The 5,802-nt window shown below is 42.4% G+C and overlaps 1 long non-coding RNA gene across 1 annotated transcript; it reads left to right on the forward strand.

The window, feature by feature from the left end:
• Nucleotides 1–4,765: 4,765 nt before the first annotated feature.
• Nucleotides 4,766–5,582, forward strand: LOC127320893 (uncharacterized). The gene is made up of 3 exons (XR_007863649.2): nt 4,766–4,914; nt 4,995–5,203; nt 5,457–5,582. It is a non-coding gene; the product is annotated as an uncharacterized lncRNA (long non-coding RNA).
• The last annotated feature ends 220 nt before the right edge of the window (nt 5,583–5,802 follow it).

Here is a 5,802-nt window from a genome sequence, read left to right on the forward strand (position 1 = left end):
TCGGAATCCCGACAGCATGACGGCGTGGTGTCGGTGGTGTGGAGATCTCCGGCAGGGCTTCGCCTAAGCACTACGGGAGAAGCGGGAGGAGGAGGGCGGCTAGGGTTTGGGGAGAGGGGCGCCGGCCTTGATGCCCTTGGGTGGTGCGGCTGGTGTGGTGGCCAGCCCCTCCCTCTCTCCCTCATTATATAGGTGGAACCCCAAGGGTTAGCCCAAAGATTCGAATAAGAGTCCAACTCAAAAACTTACCAAAGGGTGAAACCTAGGGGGAGTGCACTCCCCCTTTCCTTCTTCCTTGGCCGTCCAAGGTGGTGGAGTCCACCATGGACTCCACCTTCCCTCTTGGTTGGCTGGTTAGGGTTTGTGGAGTTCATCCGGGACTCCACCTTCCATGATGATTTCTTCCGGAAGGTTCTAGAACATTCTAGCGCTTTCCATAAATGCACCAGATCATTTCCAAACTTGAAAAATGACTTCCTATATATGAATCTTATTCTCTGGACCATTCCGGACCTCCTCGTGATGTCCTGGATCCCATCCGAGACTCCGAACAACATTTGAACTCCATTCCATATTCCATATCTACTTAAAACAACATCAAACCTTAAGTGTGTCACCCTACGGTTCGTGAACTATGCAGACATGCTCGAGACTCCTCTCCGACCAATAACCAATAGCGGGATCTGGAGATCCATAATGGCTCCCACACATTGAACGATAATTTAGAAATCGATTGAACCATTTACATACGATACCGATTCCCTTTGTCACACGATACTTTACTTGTCTGAGGTTCGATCATCGATATCTCCATACCTAGTTCAACCTCGTTACCGACAAGTACTCTTTACTCCTACCGTGGTATGTCATCTCTTGTGACCTAGTCACATGCTTGCAAGCTAATCAGACGACATTCCACCGAGAGGGCCCAGAGTATATCTATCCGTCATCAGGATGGACAAATCCCACTCTTGATCCATATGCCTCAACTCACACTTTCCGAATACTTAATCCCATCTTTATAACCACCCATTTACGCAATGTCGTTTGATGTAATCAAAGCATCCTTCCGGTGTAAGTGATTTAGATGATCTCATGGTCGAAGGACTAGGTAACTATGTATCGAAAGCTTATAACAGTTTGAACTTAATGACTTGATCTTATGCTACCGCACCTACAATACACAACCCAAACCAACAAACAATACAATACACCATGCACATAATAATATAAACAATGCTCAAATTAGCACTAGTTCTTATGGTTCATGATTTTTACAAGGACCAATACTGATTTGATTCCATAAGTAATAAACATTGACTAAAGTTAGCACAATAATTCCAGATTTTGATTATTAACATGTATAGATGGTGAACACATGATTTTGATGTTCATAGACTTAACTTAGCACACATTTCCTGATTTTGATCTCAGTACACATCATTGGCACAAACTGTAAACTAGATACAAGGTCTTTAAAAAATGATCACATGTTGACAATAGAAAATAAGCATATGATCATTTTCATTAGCCATGTTAATACATGAGTTTGTTCTTCATCAAAAAAGATGGACACATTCACGTAACCGCACGTCAAGAATTGAGAGTCACAGCGAAAATTAGATACATCACAAGTTGCAGATGTCAAAATCAAAGAAAATGAATCGGACAATGTTGGACACACACGGAGCCACATGAGCCCATGCACATAGCAATCCTCCGTGCATCGCAGGAAATGGCGTCGCCGGCCACCAACAAATGGGTGCATGAATGGTCAGCAGCTGATGGTAGGATAATCACGGTGCATTTCTCCTCTAACGATGGCGATGACAAAGTCAGATACGGTGATGACATCGACCGGAGCGGCTTCGACAACATGCAATAGATCTGGATTTACGTTTAAATAAATTTCACTGAAATTTGAAATATATCATAAAATTTAATGAAACTCATTAAAAAAATAAACCATGTTATGCTTTTAAGGAGCTTTAAGAAGAATTCATGATAATAAAAAATAAATATATATGATAATGGTAATTAATATTATCTATTAATTAAAAGGAGTGAAAAAATCATTTCCATACACTTCCGTTTTCCTAGTATAGTACCTCATTTACATAATTAAAATGCTTTCCATGGTATACTTATCCTTGATATATGAGGAGGAGCGTATTCTGAGTCTAATTTAGGTGCATGTTAAACACGCCATTAAGAATAAATATAACTTTTTTCCATGCATTCCTCTATTAATAAAATATATACCACCTACCTTAAGCATCTAAAACGACACAATTGCAGGGGCCGGAGAGCTGCATCCTACACTTACTGGATCCGAGGAATCCTGATTTCCCCGGAGATGATAGAAGGTAATGAGGGGGAGTGTGTGTGTCTGCTTTAACGAGCGGACAAGTGTCCGTGTCGACGCGAGGGGTATTTTTTTAAAAAAGATTTATAACATGACATAAGTTGTACTAGAAAGCTTAACCATCCTCTATTTCGCCAGGGAGGGACTATGTATCTATGGTGCGCTTTTAAGGAGCTTTACAAAAAATTAATGAAAATAAAAAGTAAACATATGATAACAGTAATTAATATTATCTATCTATTAAAAGAAGGTGAAACGAATCCTTTTCAAACACTTCTCTCTTACTAGTAGTTCTCCCTCCCTCTCGAAAAGGATGTCACAAATTTATTTAGATTTAGATGCATCTATACACTATATCGTGCATAGATACGTCCAAATCTAAATACATCTGCGAAGGATGGATGAGATTTGGATGATTAAAATGCTTCCATGGTAAAAATTTATCCTTGATATAATACAACCCGAAAAAGTATTGTGACTATTAATTTGGTAAGTGTCAAACACGCCCTTATGAATGCAATTTTTTTGCATCATGTTCTCCTATAAAATGCACCACCTAGCCTAAGCATTCAACTCCCATCGATCACTTGTACCATTGAGAATTCACTTGGTGTTCCACCAAATAACGAGATGGGCAAGAAAGTTTTGTTCATGTTGGTCATCCTTCTCATCGCCTCCGGTAAGCATTGAGATTTCGTTCAAAGTTTCTATGAAGATTTTAAAATTGCCACATGGATTTAGTTCAAATCTTGTTTGGTGCATACATACAGTCGAGACAACGCATATGATGGTAAGGGGCGTGGTGCTGTGCGACGTGCCAGAGCTGAATTGCATGTTCAAGTGCTATAAAGGGTCTGGCAAGTGCCTGCGGTGTTGCCAGGACCTCGGCCTCGTCCATGGTTATTGCAGCCTCTTCCGTTGGGACCTCTGCTACTGCTGCAAAAACTACACGGACATCGCAGGTTCCACCCACCACCGACAGCAGCTGCAGACAGACGCCCCGACACCTACTCCTCACTTTCTTTATGCCTGATCATGTTCAGTTCGCATCTTCTACAAATTTACATGTTATACAGAATACTTGTTGAGTTCGATTAAGAGAATAACGAAATTGAAACCCGAAAGCATCAAATGTAGCCTGATTTTGTTTTTTCCTTTTTCAAACTTCAAAATTTCTAATTTTAAAGTTTCAAAAAAATTCGAAAAAATATGTAGACATAGAGAATGTTGAAACCTATCGGCGTGTAAAATTTTAGATTAAAATACATCATATATTGTCCTTAGTAAAAATAACAAAGTCTTACAAAATTTGACATACTCCCGAGCGCATGGTTCCACGTGCGATAAGCGCGGCTGGGCGAGGGCGAAGGTAGCGGCCTAGCGCACGGGAGCAGGCCAGCGAGGCGCTACCGTGGTCAACCGGGCAGTGGGGCCACGCGGTCAACCGGGCAGCTGCCTCGCGCGCGGAAATCGCCAACAATCCATCACACATGGAGGCATGCTATTAATTATCCGTCGCGTCACATGCCCTCTAATCCGGGCCGGCCCTCCTTCTAACCGCGCGAGTCTCGCTCGCTTAATAATCTGCGACATCTCTGCTCCACGTCACCGATCCGTGGCCTAAACCATCTCCGCCCTTCATCCCGGGCGCCGGTGCTCATCCAGCATAGATCCCATCCATCCTTTCCGTTTCCCGCTCCAAAACAGGGTCCTTCATTCATCTATAAAAGAAGCCCATGGTCGTCGCCGCGGACGGCAGCGCGTGCCGTGACTTATGACTTTGGACTTTGGCGACGGGACGGGACGGAGGCGCCACCATGCCGCGCGCCGGAGTGTGTGGCCGGACGCCGGCGTACGTGATCCTTCACCGGCACCCCCTTTCAATTCCTCTCCCCATCCGTGTCTCCCTAAAGCCGTTCTTTCTCTGGCTCGTGCTCCGCATAGCTGCCGTCGGTGCTGACCGACGCGCTGGTAGTTCCTGCGGTGCTATCCTGCAAATGAGATAGGAAATTTCAAGATTAATTAAGCCAATTTATGATTCTCTCCGAAACTAACAACAATTCAGGCCTTGAACATCATGGCTGGCCTGTAGGTGCAAGGATAGCAATATCGTCAAACAGATGTATTATTTTCCCATTCTTGCTTTTTATGGTTATTATGCAGTTCCGTAAAAGAACACCGTACACTGATAATCCAAAAACCGAGACAGAAGTAGCAGAAGATGATCTTCATATTTTCTCCAACTCAAAGGATCAAGTCTTACCAGGGCAATGTGATCTTAAAGTAGATGAGGAAAAAATAGATGAACTTGCACAGGAAATCCAACCTGAAATCCTTCGGTTTACAGAAGCAAGCATCCATCATTCCCCTTTTGCTCAAATCAAGGTAATACTGAGGAAAGTCGTATAAATTATTTTAATACTTCAAGGAGCACCATGATGATACCACAAGATTAACAGGAACTAAAAAATCCTCTAGCTGTGGAAGGGGCAGTTCTAGCCAGAATACTACAAAGGCGGCTCTGACACCCTCTTCATCTGAGAAATCAGGTTACCTTGTCAGCGTGCATGCACATATGCATCAAATCTTAATTGCTTGCGGATTTATTTATCTGTGAACTTCTGTACAGAAGAAGACAATGTTCGAGAATACAAATCTTTTGAGTCACATGCTCATCCAACACCTCCAGAAGCTGATTATGGGGTAATATTTAGGAGCTGTCTATCTGGAGCACAGATGGAGAAAGTAAACCCTCTTATCCAGAAGATTCAACCAGAAGCTATTGTATTCGTAGCTACCATGAGGAACTGCGATGTTCAACTACCTTGTCCTCTTCTGGTATATTTCTGTTCTTCTATATCGAATGTGCATTTCACTGTTTTTGATATGAACTGGTTGTAGTAGCTACATTCCAGCTTTCTATATTCCCTGGTAAAATCCTGGCATCGTTAAGTTCTCGTGAACTTTCTAAATGATTGGATAAATGATTCTTTCTTGCTTCACAATTGAAACCACGCCTTTTCCGTTCAGCCTAAATTTTCCTTTATTATTTCTTGTGCAATGACATCGAATCTTGTCCACATGTAACCAGATCATTTCGAAGGAACGCGCCTTAGCCACAGCTGCACACTTTCCGGATGAAAATGGGACTGTCACACTTCAGGTGCTGGGCAAGAGTGAGAAGTGGCGGCCGAGATTCTTCATAGAAAAAGGCACGTGCATGTTAATGTACAAAAGCATAAACTAGTTTAAGAAATAGGCAAAAAAGAGGCCCATCAGAGTTTCGAACTAGGGTTGTTTGAAGTGGCTACCGTTATGCTACCATCTGTTTGCGTTGATATTTTCTTACGTGATAACTTTTATCTATTTATTTATGGAAATATCAGGCAATGATATAATAAATATTAAGCGAAAAACCCTTTCAGAGCCCGAGCTAC

Source organism: Lolium perenne, unplaced genomic scaffold (genome assembly GCF_019359855.2).
Source record: "Lolium perenne isolate Kyuss_39 unplaced genomic scaffold, Kyuss_2.0 unplaced10, whole genome shotgun sequence".
NCBI lineage: Eukaryota > Viridiplantae > Streptophyta > Magnoliopsida > Poales > Poaceae > Lolium > Lolium perenne.